Here is an 18,083-nt window from a genome sequence, read left to right as displayed (position 1 = left end):
TTGAAGGGCACCTTTTCTGTGCGTTTATATACCTTTCTTATCATTTTTCTTTTCAACACTAGTTAACAAAATATAAATATTGAAATGCTTATCAAAGTCCAGGGAGAGGAACTGAACTGAAAGATAACTTAAGGTTTTACCTATAACAATTTAATGTTTAATTTTTTTCTTGAACAAATCGGAAAAAATGACTGCCACTTAAATATGGCTAAGAGTAAAAAAAAATCCGTCAATCAGTGTTAATGCAGATAATGAGTAATCGTTCTTAAGTTATAGAAGTCTTGTCACATCGCAAACTAGGAAGCAAAACAATTCTGGCCCCTATAGCATTTTGAATTAGTTACTGATAAGAAGTTGATAACAACAATTGTTTTCATTATTTCCCAACAAATTTGTGTTTTGTGTCTTTTTCAGCTCTTTGTAATTTTTCTTATCAATCTATTTGTACACAAAAATACTTGACCAACGTTAATTTGTTTTGTATAAAGTTTCCCCTCTCGAATTTGTACCATTCCTATTGCATTTAAAATCGCCTAAGACTACAGCTTTGAGACTTTTTTGTGCTTATTTAATTTAAAGGTTCCACTTTCATAAAAACCAATCAATGTGACGTATACATAATATTTAAAAAGCAGATTGTTTTACATTTTAAGCGATTTCATTACTCATTAGAAGTCGAAATGTCAAAAATGATATGTAAATACAGCTGCAAAAGTGAAATTCGAGAGGGTACGACCCTGATGTGAGATTAAATCTGACTACAAATTTGACCGAACAAAGGCCAAAATGTACGACTATCTATGTCCTGCAATGCGTTAGGTGCTCCAGCGTAGGCGCCGCCTACCGATATGCGTGCGTAGGTGACCAGCACTACAACAACAAGCCACAAAAAAACTTGGCCAATTCCGAGACCAGCGAATGGCAGACAGCTTGCACAGCTTTAAATCAACGCGTCCCGACCCGCTGACGTCACTGCAACAACCACAGCCAGGACAACAACAGGTTATAAAGCTATAGTAAACTTGGGGATACCCACTACTTAGTATTCTGCTAAAAAAAATATAAAACGCGTCAGAGAGGGTTTTTATTTAAATCAATCAAATATGTGTGATAACTTTCTTTAAAATGGTTTTACTAGTTTTGATTTTAAAATATTTTTTATAAATTATTTATTTGGGTGCCATTGTGGCTAAATTTAGCTAGTTAGTCCACTTTTTTTTTGCTGAAGATTAATAATGTAATTAAAGACGTATAAAAAAAGTGACTAACAAAAACAACATTGTCTATATATACTCTGTAAAATTGGACAAGTTTGTACAATGTTACATTCCATTCCTCAATTATAATATACCCATTTTAATCTACGAATAAGAGGTATGGAAATTGCGTGGGCGGCAAAGTGTTCTCCATTAGTCAGGACTCAAACCTCCGTTAGCCGGTTAGAAAAAAAGCTTTTGATTGAAGAAGCAACAGGAGCAACCAGTTGAAGTTGAACTATATGCCGACATCGTCAACTTCGTGGCGTTTCGGGTCGGAATTCGGGTTTTACGGATTTTACTGCTGGCTATAAAACAAGTCGTTGGCCTCGTGGACGTTGCATTCGTTCGGCGCGCTTCGAAGGAATCTCAACTTTACCACCAACACCAATCAACCAACCTTGTAACGGCTAACCGTTAAAACAGTTTCAAAAAACACAGTTTTCAACTCCTTTTCGTGCGATATTGAGTTTCAAGTTATGTCAGTTGTCAGTCATTTAGTCAATTTCTAAAAGCAAAAAGCGTGGCATGCATTTGTGCGTGCTCATTGGCTGAAATTCCCAACATAATTGAAAAACTTTTTAAAGCATTTTTGAATGGAATCTTGAACGGTTTCAAAAGAAAATCGTAAAACAAAACAATAAAAAATAAAAGTTTAATTTCGATTGCTTAAGAAGTGAACGGTGAAGTGAACGCGTATTAATTTTGAGCACAGGTAAGTTTTTAAAAACAAGATTTTGGTAGTAGAGAAACAGAATGCATTGTTCTAAATTTTATAGAAATTTTTTTAAGTGAAAAGCAAACTAAAAGGTTTTTAACGAAGAAATTTTTAATTTCCTGCTTGATATTCAGCATTTAAAAAAATATGATACTCTTGTTACCATTATTTGTTAAAAAAAGCGTTTTATGTGATGCAGCTCTAAGGGCTGACAAAATTTTAGTCTTATATAAAGGGGCAGTAGTCATAAAGTATTCAAAGTGTTTTCCATTTTTCTACAATCGATATGCGCTTAATGTCAACACAAAGCCCCTGGCACCTATATCAAAACAACATCAGCTACTTTGTCAAACAAAACTCATAAAATATCAATAATTGTCAATCAATTGTTTTCCCCCGTCTGCGTTTTTGTAGGTTGGCATAAAAACTTTATTTAACTCTTTAATGCTGAAAAAAAATATTTGTGCAAGAAAATATTGCCTAAGCGGCTTTATGCCATTTTCCATGATCTGTGGTTCGATTATTTTAGCCACTTTTTTTTTCTTATTTTAATGGTTTTGTTGGGGTGCTAAAATCATTTTATAAAAGCAAAGGGTAACACAAACCTAGCCTGAAATATTTGTATCAAAGATCTTTAGCTAAGAGCGAACCAAAGCTAGCCCTTCAAAATTATCTGCAAATCATTGCAATGATAAGGGCATTTCCGCCAGCAAATAGATTTTTTTAGCTGCCAAGTAAGCAAAACAGTATCATTATCTTACGCAAAAAGAAACAACCACACACGGAACCTCAAATAAAGATTGCTGTCACTTGATAGAACCAAATTATAGAATTTGTGGGCGTGCCTCAGCATGGCGTTAACTTTAATGACATATGGCTTACAAAAAGCGGAAAAAGAAGTGAACACGCAGACAAAATTACACGGCAGGAGTCAACTAATTTAAATAGCTTTCAGCTTGGCAGATTGGGCACGCCCTCTTGTAGATGACAATCTGAACAGGGATTTCGAAAAGATGTGGAAAATATCCGGCTCTTGACTAATAGCATTAAAGAGGTGTAATCTCTGACATTTGTAAATAATAATAAATGAATAATCATACAAAAATGTATTCAAAGAGACACATTGTTTAATATTGATATTTTCAACCAACATGTGAATATTTAAATTACATTAATGGATATTTACAAGCTGCATTAAGTTTGCAGTAATGACAGCCATTTAAAACCTTGTTTATTTTTTAAATTAGTTTTATGGCACCAAAAAAATTAATTTATAATTATATGGACTCTTGTATATTTTGTTTGCTTAAATTAAATGTTATTTAAAATACTTCAACGTGAGATTTAAAAAAAAAAACAAAACTTTTGAAATATATGTAAGTCATTTATCTAAAATATTTAAACAGGTTTTGTTTTTAGAAACATATTTGCTGAAAAATCCATTGTTCGAAACTCTTAAACCAATTTTTCGTTTTTATTCTTGTTACATCAATATTTTGCATTGACGCAGTTCAGGACATTTAATATTCAGGAACTTACAACATAAATTGTCCTGAAAATTTGTCATTCATTCAAAATGAGATCCGAGTGTTTTTCCTTGTTTCAGTGGCCAATAAATGCAATCCCTTTAGAGCGAGATGTTTCTCAGTAACTTTTTAAATTATTCATTTGTTCGTTAGTTATTTAAGATCCTGCACTTTGGCTTGGCCAAAAATAGCGAACCAGTGACGTCAAGAGTTCACACTTTTAGCTATATGCACACACCTTGCAAAGTAAAGTTATTGGAACATTTGTCATTCATTTCCGCCTATCACACACATCCGTTGCCAACATTTGTTGGCCTAGTCAATTTGCATAAATAATACCAACAGGTGAGGCAGAGCCAGGCTCACCACAATAAAGCAACGGAAATTGCATTAATTAAACTGATGTGTATACATTTAGAATTAATTTTGACACATTTAGGGTAGGGTAGGGTAATTTAATTGCCTCAAAATTTGATGGCGGCAAATAATTTTTTAAATAAATATTTACTAAGCTTATAAGCAGGTGAGATGTAAACGGTGTTTACGATTTAGAAAACCAAATAATCTGTTTTAAAGTAAATACCTTTTGAATTTATGCATTGCATTATGTTTTCATTATAACAATTCCAATAAATATGGAATTAATACCGAGTTATATTTTTTCCCTGTGTGGTAATTTCCCCTGTCAAAAAATTTAATTTGAAGAAGATCGAATTTATTCAAATTTAATTGAAACCACATGTGTGTGTATAAGCAGTATTGATTTGAGTTGGCAGGTCAACAATAAAATTGTGGCTTGGACCGCGGGCGAAAACTGATTTACAAATGCCAGACAGAAGTGTCGGCCGGAGCAGAAGCCGTCGGCAAATGTTTTTCCTTGGCTTCCGGCCAATGTCAATGCCACAATTTGGGGCACCCACAAGCACGCAATCGCACAAACAGACCGAAACAAACGAAAACAATCAAATGAAGACGTTGACACAATAACATGGCCGCAAAGGAAAAAACAGGAGACATTTCCATTGCGTTGGTGGTTAGGTCAAATGAGGGCGGCACCTGTCAAATAATTTATCCTGCCTTGCCAAAAACCTAATTAGCTGCCCCATGCAATTTTCCACCAAATTAAACTGACAGCAAAAAGGCCCCCGGACACAAAAAAAGGGCAATGAATAATGAAATTAATACAAGAAGCAGGAATAGTTACACCTTTTATATCTCACTAGATTATGTTATTAAGCCTGTTTTATTTAATTGTTAAGCCTCTGACCGACAACAAATCCCAACATTGTTTTCGACAAAACCGAAAATGATAAAATATGCACAGATGACAGGTGGCAATCAACAGGTGCCAGCAGTTTACCTTTGAACTCCACCAGCCTCCCCCTAAAACATGCGACAAGGAGGACTCCTTTCAGCCACTCCTGGAAAGGTGTCATAAATTGTAAGCTCTTTATTACATTCTCGACTGGCTCCTGGCTGTCAGGATGTGCCGGCTGGGAAAAGGGTAAACGAATGGGCCAACACGAAAAAAGGGGGGTAAACTTCGGAGTGAATTATTCAACTTGATAGTGTGCAAACATTTGTAATGGATGGCCAAGTCTAGCTAGCCATGCTTCCTTTGGGTTGCTCAATTCTAAGGAACATTTAAGTTTTAAGCGTCTTCCAATTCATCTTTAACTTATTTCAATAAAAAAATCTCAAAAAAAAATGAATTATTCTTAGAAGCTAAAGTTTAATACACCGAAACATACCTCAAAAACAATAAATCAAATTGTTAAATCCAATCTTTCACTTCTGTCATTTAGGATTTAATGTAAAATTATTTTTTATATTTTTTTAAAGTTCAATTTTGTAATTATTTAAATTACACTGACATGAAAATCTTAAGGCCAATGTTAAATGGTCTTTGGTATATTTTCTTAATTTAAAAAAGGCTTATATATTTTTAAATACCTAAAATTTTTTAAAACCATATTCAATTTTATAAGTAAAACACTTCCTTAGGGCAACTGCGCAGACAGAGCTAGCTTAAATTTTGTCAACTGCATCACCAATGCCCACAGAAGGGAAAAGAATCATAAATATTTATTTTAAATGTGTGAAAAGAACGTAATCCCCTTAAGTCTTGTTCAAGGACTACTTCTAATGCACTTTATCAACAGGCAAATCCCGAATAAATAAATCTTGAGCACTCACAAAGCCCAAAAACAAACATCTCAACTATTTATTAACTGCACAATACGCAGCAAATTGGCTTATATCGCCTCCCACTGGCCACTCCCATTCCGGCCAAGCCTGAAATTAACCACTTTGCGTCCGAGCCAAGTAATTTGATGTCCTTTGTGTCTCATCCTTCGTTTCCGCCAGATGCCTTACAATTTCTTCGTTGGCTCTTCTTTGGTTTTTCCATGCCATTTGAATGTGATAAGCAAATATGGTGGTAGAGAATTGGCTAGAATTTGTGTCGCCTTTTTGGCTTCAAGATTGCTTGTCATATATCAGTGAACTTCTCTTATAAAAATAATCTAGTTGATGAAGTTCTATATTGGACGACACGTGGTCACGGTCAGGCATGCGATGATTATGATAATTGCTTAGTTGGTAAACTATTTTAATTGCCTGTACGTGGTCTCCTCTAGCATCTGGCCATTAAATCAGTTTGATGAGCCGACAACACGGCTCTCTTCAATCTTGATTGAAGTGTTGCGCCCACGGGAAAATGGGGGCTGACTTCACACGCCCATTTAAAACAACGACCGACACTAATGAGCTGTCGACAACGTGGCGTATACACAATGTGCAGCCAGCGACACAATCGAAGAGAGCACAGGCAATATGTTTCTATTTGCTGTTTATGGGCCACAGACTAACCATGATTTATTGGCTGCAGCCTCGCTAGTTTTCCGGTGGTCTGGATAGCCATCTGATTCATGGTAACATTCTGCAAGTGCAATACGTTGCATTTAATTTTTATATCTCATTGTGACAGCACATAGGAGCTCATCCCTAAAGCAATTACACCGAATTTTATGCAAATGAATAAACAAGCCAAAACAATATTTTACCGCTTAGAGTGATTGAAAATTCATATTTTCACTTTGCATTGTTGTCTGAACTCAAAGAATAATATTTGGTTTTAAATAAAATACAAATACAAATAAAAAAAGTGTTTAAATAAATATTTTTTGTTTTTTTTATTTTGTTATCACAAAAAAACAAGAGATAGATATAATATTATTATTTTTGACAGATTAGAAAATTTCAAGGGCTTCAAAATTCCAAAGACTTTAAATCGTTTAACTATTTTATAACACGTGTTTTTTAATAAAGCTTATGAAATTGTATTTCTTTTTTTTTATTTTTTTTAGAACTAAACAACATGGGAAATAGTTTACACCAAGTCTCTTAAAGTTAAGGCAAGAAATAATATACAAAATTCTAAATCCTTTACTTTATTTACCTACTTCCTTTTAAATTAGGTAAATCATTTAACTTAATAGGCTTTAAAGCATTTTTGCTTCCCCTTCTTCGCTAATGAGCCATAATTATTTAATGCCTTTGTCAACACAAAAGCCAAACACTTTTGGCCCTTCCGCGTGCTGCAACAAATCCATGAGTAATATACAGCATTTAAGTTTTTGAGCTCTGCTGCTCTAATTACACGCGACACGTGGAAAATGTGACCCAAGGGCAGGTTAGCCGGCTTTTAAAGGCTTGCCAAAGGGATATGAAAGTGGCGAAAACACGGAACAAAAACCGCTTCCAAGAACTTTACCGCCAAAAAAAAAGTGTCAACAAGTTGTATGGCCAAAGATTCAGAGGCACTCAAAATTAAATTCATTAGCTAATTAATTGCCCAGCTCGTTACGTTTCGAATGAGGAATTAGCAAAGGGCAAAAGTATTTATAAACAGCGAACTCAAATAAGCGTAGGACCCTCATAAATTGTTTTAGACAATTAGACTGCTGTCGGGCGCATTAGACGAGCCAGCCAAACGGATTGGCAAATTAATCATCAGGCTTGGTTTTTAATTCCTCTCAATTATTCAAATTGAAATCATCAAGTTGACATTTGAGTAAGCGCAAAAAATGAATCCAATTAGGCGGGCAAAATGGCGAGAAATCATATTTCCAGCATAAGCTTAAATTGGCCAACTAAACTTTTGTGATTTTAAGAAGAGAAAACGTTTGGTTATTTAAAACAATATGATGGAAAATTTGGCAAAAATGTCAAATCAATTAAAATATTTACTAAGAAAACAGTCAAATATATGTATAAGGCTATTTCAGATTGCAATATTTTAAGTGCAATAAGCCAGCTTTCCAACTATCGAACTTAATGCAGCAGCGGTTTTCCTTTTAGTCATTGCCATTTTGTCATAAAGCTGTTGAACAGAATAATCCAGTTTCATTAGTGCAACCCATGTTTGGCAGAATGCTACTATGGCTTTAATGAACTTTTCCAATGTCTGTCGTTTGCCATGTAACGAGCTCGCCAAAATTTTAATTTTGGTCTTTTCCAAGTAGCCTGTCAGTTGCCAAACTAAAGTACAAGTGCAGAAATCAATTTCCACAGAATTGTGAAGACTTTATGACACATTCGGCTTTGGGAACTTTATTATGAGCGAATACTAGAAACGCCTAGAGTTATGCAACGGATTTCCGTGCATCGGGTTCAGGGATTCCGAAGAACTACCTTCCATTCCCATGCAGTTGCTTTTCTAAAGTAGTGCAACACCTTCGGGGTTGTTGGCCCAGCCAGGCGGACACAACCGTAAATCAATCAGGAGCATCGGTATTTTTCAATATGAATCACAGCGTGTCCAGTTCCCGTCCTACGTTTCGCTATCATTGGGGAAAAAATAGCATTCCGTATCCACATCCATAGCTTCGAGTGCTTTGAACGAGTTCCAGCTGAGATTGATGCATATTCAGGATGCTTCCCGTGCTGCTCGCCATTAACACCCTGTTTTTCGCAATCCATCATGCGGCGGAAAAATTATTAAAAATATAATATATTGAATAAATACCAATCAAAATTTCAACATTGTTATGCTATGTTTTTTCAATAGATTGCAGATAGCTTAATCAAAGCAATATATTTTTTATGTACGTGAAAATGACCGTGTAAATTCTATTGTTTCAAATCATTGTCAAGTTATGTATGTACAAAATTTAATGCGTCACTTTTTGATGGAACAGAAAAAAGAACAAGTTAGCCAACTAAAAAATCTTGGTGTGGCCTGCAATTCTAAGAGAGAAAGCAATTTTGTCAAACAAGTGTCACTTAAATTGATTTGTTGAAATTGTTTACTTTTTACTTAAATGTTAACACTTTAATAGTATAGCGAAAATTACTATAAATATTAAAGTATATGGCTGCCAAGCAAAATCTGAAAATAGTAATTGATTAACTCAGTTTGATGGGAAAATCACGTGCTTTGCCCCCAAACAGTCAACAAAATTAAGTCGCCACTCGCGACTCGGATATAAAGAGAATGAATTCAGCTAGTAAATAGCGCCCTATCTAATCCAAAATGAGTTATCTGACTGTGGCTGGTCTGTGCAGTGAATTGCCCGATAAAGTAGCGATTATAACGTGTTTAATGTCCTGCTTCGAGGGAGTAATATATATGTGGTAGCGAGCGTTTCTCATATTAAAATGTACTGACTGCATGTAGCTGATATTAGATAGCAATTCGTTTATCGCACTAGTGACGTATGTACTTATCTATCTAGTGCAATCGTCGCCTGCACCAACCCAATTTATTTTCAATTGTTTCAAAACATTGGCTCTAAGCGAATTAGCAAAGTCCCATGACTTTTGCCTTGTGAAGACGGGAAATGTTTCAATTATTTTCTCATTAATTTTAAAACTTTTGCATATTTTCATTTGTGGCTGCGTTGGCTTTCAATTCAGTGAAATTTTCTTATATTTCTTTAGGCGCTCTTCCAACGGCAAAGCGCAGAATAACGGACAGTTAATATTTGTTTAAAATTTCTGTTTGATTGAATAGCTCATTAGATCTCGAATAAAAGCGTAATGAAGAGTTAAATGGAAAGGCCCAAGGCAGTTAAGCAAAAAGGTTCAAAAATGCGGTTGAGCTGCTTAGAGCCAATTAAATATTTTTCAAAAGCACTTCTGCATAATGTTTTACTGTAAATATTAGATATTTAAACAGGATAAAACCATGCCCATCTTTGGACACTTCATTTTAATCCCTGTAAGTATTGATTGGACGGCTTCAATTATTTTCGAATTCAATTATTTTTCAATTATAATTTTCGCGCGAAATATGCTTGTAATTCAATAAATGTCTTAAATATGCCAACGCGATTTTCAGCTATTTAATCACCAAAAATTTTATGATTTGTTTTCTTTTTATAACTTGAAGGCGTCTGACGTGGGCCCCTTCAAAAAAAAAAAAAATCAAGGCTTCGGTAACACTTGGCACAGTTTTTATTTAAATTTATTTCAAGCTGCGCTGAAAATGGTAAGTAGGTCTAGGAGAAATACATAAATCAGGCCAGGACAGACGAGACCAACTGCCTAACAGGGCCAGCTTCGTGTTCATTCAGACAAAATGCCCCACAAAAAGAGAACGTTATATAAATCAAATAACGAGCCCGGCATGAAGACCGTTCAGGCCGAAAAGCATTTCACAGGCACTTAACGAACTGAGACTGCCAAGTTTAACAAGGAATTAAGCAACGGCCAGGCTCGCAATCGAATAATTATTCTCACTCATATTAATTGCTCAGATGGGCTGGACCCATCATATGTACTAGCGATAATTATATGGACACCCAGCGTATGCGTAATATTTTCGCAAGCATTTATATCCGTGCCAGCTTTAAGATGCCCACCGGGGTGTTCAGGGCACTTCCCTGTTTACCCATATGAACTGGTGCGGGTAAGCGATCTCATATCCCTCTGTTTGCTGCATGATTGAAAGCAAACAATAAACAAGGACAAGACATATTTATTTACTCTTAATTCGGCGTCAGTATGTATTTCCCTCTTCCGCAATAAGCAATTTCCATTGCCGCCCGCGTGTTTTCCTTGCCATCCATGCACTTTTTGATGGACTCCTGGCGGCGTAAGAATGTTCATTTGAATACTGTAAACATACTTTGGCATTACGCTAAGCCGTCGGCTGTAGACTCGATTTACATTTGCATTTGCCAACGCATTAGGCGTCTTACACAGACAGCATGACTTGACTTAACCATGTTTGGAAATCCTATCAGAATATTAATTATTAGGATGCTGATAGATTTGTGTAATATCTTACAGCTTCTAATGATATCCTGAAAGGTTTGGTTATTTAGGCTGTCATATTTCTGTATTTTAAAAAAGTAACTAAAACTTACATAATACAATTTTTTCTGCTTATTTCGATCACTAAATTTATAATAAACCTATTTATTTTTGTATTTCCACAGATTCAAAATCCATTTGAAAAACAGCATATTTTCTGAAGTTTTGTTATTTGATTTTAGTCCTTAACTTACAAATAAAGAGTAAACTAAAACAATTTTTTTGAGAAACACACACGTTCTTTTGTAAAAAATCGTTTTTCTTTAAATGACCCTTCTTATAAAAACTATATAAATCTTTCAAGCTTAAAGTGCTATGAAATAATATTTAACATTTAATACAACATTTCAAAGCGCTTTCCAATCTCTGCTTTTTCCTGAATGTCAATTCAACCCATAGTCGAAATTCAACACCGAAATTCCAGCCTCAGTGAATGTTCACAGCTTAACAGCCACTTTAGAGAAGCTTAAAAGGCGGAGTGAAATAAATAAAGCCCATTGCACACTTATCCATAAACAAGTGTATGACATGACTATTCACGAATGGCTTTGCGTGTCACATAAAATGGCGTAAAGTGGCCATCAAAAAATTGACAGGACATTGAGAGGACGAGGGGCGAAAAGGAGCCTGGGGAGTTGGCCAACATGCCGCAGGAGAGCGTGGACATTAAAATTGAAAATTGAGAAAAACACACATTCTGCAAACCCTGCACCATTTGCAGCTGTGTTATAATATTTTACCATACATTAAATGTCATGTGGAATTTATGTTTTGTGGCATGTGCATAAATACTATGTAACAGGTCCCTCAGAATAAATAAAAGCATTAGGGAATTTTCTGTCGATTTCATCTACAAAGTGTATTTTATTTAATAACCAAAATGAGCATTATGTGCATTTGTTATCAATTATTGAATCATTTTAATTGAATGTGGGTAGCTCTGACAATTACTACTGGTTATGTTTAGTTCAGTTGGCCAATGTTGAATGCACCTAATTAAACACAGCCGTCTTCCAACCGAGACATTCAATTTGGCCAAGGAAATGGTGGCAACAGCGGCCAAAACAGAATTGGTCTATGGTTGTGGCCCATAAAGCCGCAGCCTTGGAATGGCTTTGTAAATACGTTAGCCAAACCGCAAAATGAGACCGCCGTGGAAAATAGAAGGAGCAGCATACGTATCATATAGGCCACAAAACGACCAGCTCTTTAAGTCACACACAATTCCCGCCCACACAACTCAATTCAAAATCGATATGTCTTTTGCAAGCCTCCGCCTGGCCTCATTGCCTATTTATCAATTCATTTTCGATTGGCACTGGATATAGTCCTGCAATTGATTGACGACCCCTGGCTGCATTCTTTATGAGCTCAAGCGGCGTTTTTCTGCCACAGGATAGTTATCGCGTTTCCCCCCGGTAATTACCGCAAAAGGTTAACGCAATCAGAGGCATTTATGTGTTATTTAGTCAAAGATAAAGGCTGTTTTGGGATAACAAGTACTTTGATTTAATTAGAGGCTTGGTATAAATATTTATAAGAAATTCCAACCAAAGTTCAACAGAGAGTAGTTAACATACCAACCGGCCTTTACATGGTAAATATTAGCTGCTCCATGTTTTGTGAATTAACAAAGGTATGGACTGCATACTCAAAAAGTAAATTACTAACAAATTTGATAAATTTATTTGTCGCCAGGGAATATTACCAAAAAAAAATTAAAATTTTTTTTTTATAAGCTTTTATTCAAACAAATAGTTTACAATTGAGTTTAGAGCAATTAGTGACAAAATAAAACTTTTAAGACTTTACATCACTTCAATTTTGTATCTTTACATATTTAATATAACTTATTTTAAAATTTTTTCATGGCATCTTTAAAAAAGATAAATTTTGTATTTAAAATTCATCCCTATCTATGCAATTAAATCTTACAACGTTGGCTCACTGCTTTCTGCACTGTATTTAAAATTAATAGTTAATATATGCCTGTTGAGAACTTGAAGGCTAGTTGATAATCAGCAACCAAGTAAGTCAAAGCCGAAAGTGAAGAATTTTCAATCCCTGCTCTTCAATATGCAGCATGCAACAGCTGCGCCACTTTAAGTTGCCGCATGCATCAAATATTTCATGGCCCAGTTTTTTTGGCGTTTGGCCCTCACCCATTGGTGTAGCCGCATTTTTATTTTTGAGTGGGTTCAAAGCCTTTAAACCCAACCAAACGTTGCGTAACCATCGGCAAAGCCATTGGGCCAAAATCTCTGTGCGAAAATGATTTCGCAGAATGAGTGGCATATGGGTTTATGACGGCTTTCTTGATAATTGCCTGTCGTTTTGCGACATGCAAATGCATTGCACAATTTCCTAATTACACGAAAATTTATACAGAATTGATCCCTTCGAGCATGCAGTTCACATTGTATTGAGTACTCGGAAATTTCAATTATAGTTTCAATGCAGGCGTCTTACAGGCTTCCAACCATAACAAGCATGGTCATAAATTGAGAACAGATTGCTTAAAGGCATGATATAATCATAGCTTGTCAGTTCAAGGAAACTCAAATTAAATTTCGTCAGAAGCCTGACCGCTCTAATTAAATCGGTATTAACTCCATTGATCGATAGGTTATTTCGAGTTGTATAAATTAATACACAGAAGTGTTTTAAGAACATATACACGGATAGTATACGCCGCCACTTTTTCATCTCCTTGGCAATGCACTCAAAGCCGAATGTTTTTTTGGGTCAGCCCCCGCTTTCGCTTTTCCGATTTTCCGCTTTTTCTTTTTTCCGTGACAGTTTCCGCGTGCTCATTGTGTGCACTCACTCACAACAATTGTCTGTGTGCTGCTCATTTCAAAGTGGGTGGTGTTTAATGGGCATATTAGCACTTGCCGGAGACTCAAGAAGCTCAGGAAGCTGACAAGCGGATTGTACTGCTCGGTGGGAAATCAAAAACTTGGCGAAAGGAGACCAAGCAAAGCACTGGCGCCCCCAAAAAGATATAATTACCAGAAGACAAAAGCGAGTGACAGAATCATTAGGAAAACCAAACACACTTCGCTGAAAAGTTTCTTTCCGCACTTTTAAAGTAAGCTTTTAGACTTTCATTTTAAAATCACTTCATAACTTTGGCAGGGAGACACCAAAGCGTGGCTTTAAATCATAACTTTAAGACTCAACATGGTTTAAATATTGTATTTAACAAATAAATAGAAAACCATATTATTTGACTACATTGTTTTAAAATCTACCACCTTACAATTATTCTGCCAATACAAATGAATATTAAGTTTTACTGGGCAATCATTTTGGCAAGTAGCAAGCAAGCTACTGCTTGTTCCAACTTGCAACAAAATCCCAGAACAAGTTCACATAAATATGGCCAACTTTCATCATTCTCTATGGTGAGACCCATTCAGGGTGTCACATGCGAAGCTCGACAAGCGCGTGTATAATCTTTCAGCCAGCGTTGTTCATCCATCTATCTTCAGTACCTGTTTTGCCTGTGCTACCTGTTCCAGAATGTCAGGCCAAGACAATTGCCATTGTTCACGTGTTGCGCTTGGAAAAGACACAGGAGGAGATGGGGAGGTCGACCTGGGACATTTTATTATTATGACGAGTGCAAAGCGTGTCAACAAACATGCAACAACGTACACACTTCGTCCAAGCGGTGTTTTTTCAGACCTTTATTAGCTATTTTGATACAATTTAAAGCTAAAACTATAGGGAAAAGCTATTCAGCCTTTTTTCAAACATATTTTCCATTTTTCTACCTATCCAATTAAGATTTAGAATTCTGATTAAAACAATTATATGTAAAATATAATATCATATATAAAGTTAAATGAATCGAGAGCTTATTTACCTATTAAAAAATTTATTTTTTAAATATATATAAGGAGAACGCAAAAGTCCCTATAAATATAGGTAAAAGAATCGAAAGCATATTGATCTTTTAAAATATTACTGTTTTTTTTTATAAAATGTATCTTGTTTATCAGGGGTTTTTTGAACGTTATTATTGGTAACACTTTTCTATTTACAATTTATTTAGCGGACAGAAAACATTGTAACATATTCACTGGTTATAAAAAATCTTCTCAAATTGTATCACTTTTATGTTTTTTTGTACTTCGTTTGTACACTTTTTTTCCGGAGTTGGCCATTTTTAGCCCCAAAATGTAGGCAACACTTGTGTGCAAATAACACACATTCACACTATCCCAGAGGCGCCCACTCGCACGGCTTGCTTCATAACGGTAATTCATTCGCATCACCAACAGCTGCTGCTATAAAGGGGCGGGAGGCGTGTCATATCGGTGGAAAGGGGGAAAAGTGAAGTGGGGGGGGGGCGTTGTTTAAGGATGGAAGTGGGTGGGCAGGTCAGGTCAGGCAAATGTGTCAGCAGTTTTAACTAACTGCATGTGTAATTTTAGCTGCATCCAATGTCCTGTCATCAGTTCAAGTCAACCATGGCGTATGTGCAATTTGTTAGTGATAAGCCAGCTTAGTGGAAGCCGAGCGCTTGCCACTTAATGACCTTGCCACGCCCCCTTCAACTCTTCGGTGCGGAGATAGCCACAAGCTTGCAGGAAATTTAATCATAGTTGACACTAATTTATAGGCTTGGCAGCACAAAATACTTGTTGCACACTTTCCGCCAGACGAAATTGAAGGGAAATTCTAATCAAAGGGTTGAAATCTCTTTTGCTTTTCGGCACTTTAAAAGCATATTTTTAGCTTTAACCTTACACATTTATCCGAAACGAAGCGAACGGAAAAAAAGAACGACCTGGTGTGGGTATATCGAATTTTAGAGACTTTAAAGCACGTTGAAATGAGCAGATATTGACCAGGTGAAGCAGGATATAACGAAGGACGAAAAAGAAGAAGTAGAAGTAGAAGAACAGGAGCAGGTGCTGAGGCAACATTTTGACTAATTGACCTACGGCCACCGGATGATGGCAGTGATAATCCAGCCCGAGTGCGAGTAGTTCCATGCGGACGTACGAACCCCAAGGCAACCTATTAATAAAGCCAGAGAAATTCTCACGCTTAATTAAGCTATCGATTTGTGGCTGAAAAAAATCAAAGAAGAAATAAACGAATTGAAGTTCGCCGGGGATTTGAAAGCGAAAACTGAAAGACAAATTGTGGCGAGTGCGAGCAAATGGGAATCAATCGATAGTGATTTTGTAAGTTAGCAGGAAACTTTTTCGCATGCCACCTAATCACTGTGAATGTGTAAAATGCAAGACTTAAATGAACTTTAAAGAACTTAAATAGGAACGCTGTAGCGGAAAATATAAATCCATAAAAAATAGCTTGCTTATCGGTTTTAAATAGACAAAATATTCTCATAAGCCATTTAAATTTTTTAAGTTTTGTAACTTGTATAGAAGCTAAAAATAAATTACCACTGCCAGGTTCAAAAATTGAAAATAGTTTTCAGTTCTGATTCTGATTACTGTTTTTAAGCATGTAAAGTGGAAATATAATCCTCCATTTACTAACATGGCAAAACTGATTTCCATGTAAATATCCGTGACATAGGCTGTTAAAATCATCATTGAATTGTTATACATACTATTAGAATATCTCTTTAGGTAATTATGAACTCAATTTAAAATCAGTGGCTTAAAAAATTATAAAGAAGGCTTTACAATTATTTTATAATGATACAAAAACAAAACTTTTTGTAATAAAATCAAGCAAATAAATAAATAGAAAAAAAATGTTAATCGAATTCAACTAAAACAAATTCCATTTTAGTATTTTACCTTCGTAATCAGTTACCAAACCAAATACATTAGGTGTAAGTGTACACAAAGAAGAGTTCCAAACTAAAGTAGCCAATCGTTTGAACCGAACGTCGATTGGGCAAACACAAATGCATTTTCACTCTTGTCTAGACACTTGTCGTGGCTTGGGTGTACAAAAAACACATGACAACCAACCACTTCTGATATCAATGGAAATGGGAAATAGAAAATGTGAGCCGAACCCAACTGAAAGTACTGTCCGCCCTGCTGTTATCCCACCTGTCAAAGGAGCCCCTATTTCAAACCACCTGCATTTCGTCCACTTGACCCTCGATGAATGCAAACAAATACGCAAAGTAATGGCCCGATTAGTGAACCGTAGTGCGGATGCCAATGACATTAGCCATTCAGCGATGCTAAGTTTAGATACTTTTGTCTGTGACAAAACTTTCAACTATGCATGAGAGCGGAATGGCGATCGCTTGCATGGATATGAGCTTATGTAAATGGCAAATGAAACCCATCCAGGGATCTGAACCCCTTTACATAATTTCAGGACGACCAGGACGGCGTGCACTTCTTCAAATGCAAAAGCTTATACAATTTATGGGTCTCAGCCAAATACAATTCCATTCCCTTCGATACACACAGCTCACGTTGAGTGCTCCTTGCAATTTGTTAATGAAATGCCTTTGAATGCTTACCCGTCGTTTACTTTGGCTGTGGCCCTCCAGACTACAGACTTATTAATTACATATATTGGTTGCGGAGCAAGTGCCCCCATCGATCAAAACGCTACAAAATTAATTTAATGAACACCAGCGTATTTGCGGTGCGGGTAACTTTTGGCTCAGGTGGCGAAACTGGTCTGAAATAAATGTTTGGAATTGAAGATGCCAACTGTTGTGAGCATTTAATGTGTCTAATCTAAGGACCCTTCACAGCACTCTGAAGTCCTCAAATAAATTGCTTAAGCTCAGATGAGTCATTAATTTGGCCAATGAGACAAAAGCCTTATGAACTTTGTAAAAGGACACATTTGACTTGTCACTATTGGGTTTAAGTAAACTTATAAGTTATTGTTTAAATTTGGAAAGTTTTAAACTTTTTTAGTTGTTTTAAAAATTTTAAATTTGAAATGAAAAAAAATTTTACCAATAAAAAATTTACTCACTTCTCGTTTTATTCTTAAGTTACTTAATTATTATTTAGGTATTTAAAAAAAAAACTTTTAGTACTTGGCCTTTAATAAGTCTAGCTTTATGGCAAGCTTTCATTTGAATAATTTTTTTTTTTTAATAAATGAGTTTGTACAACAAATTCCAACATAATTGGATTTTTTAAAAATATCTAGGATCAGTGTCTTTCTGTCTGATATAAAACATCTTTTGGATTACAAAACGAAAGTGTATCGCACTCTTAGCAAATTAGCTGAAGCCAACACGTTTAGAAATGAAAACCTTTGATACACTCAAGCAACAGATGGTCAGATATC

The 18,083-nt window shown here is 35.7% G+C and overlaps 1 protein-coding gene across 2 annotated transcripts in view; it reads left to right on the top strand.

The window, feature by feature from the left end:
• Positions 1-1,611: 1,611 nt before the first annotated feature.
• Positions 1,612-18,083, top strand: part of LOC128262478 (short neuropeptide F) — a 31,532-nt gene continuing 15,060 nt past the window's right edge. For both annotated transcript variants that reach the window (XM_052996757.1, XM_052996756.1), the window contains exon 1: positions 1,612-1,971. The gene's annotated coding sequence lies outside the window, so the exon portion shown is untranslated. The remainder of the gene's footprint in view (positions 1,972-18,083) is intronic.

This window comes from Drosophila gunungcola, unplaced genomic scaffold (assembly GCF_025200985.1).
Source record: "Drosophila gunungcola strain Sukarami unplaced genomic scaffold, Dgunungcola_SK_2 000001F, whole genome shotgun sequence".
Lineage (NCBI taxonomy): Eukaryota > Metazoa > Arthropoda > Insecta > Diptera > Drosophilidae > Drosophila > Drosophila gunungcola.
This window is presented reverse-complemented; position numbering and strand designations above follow the sequence as displayed.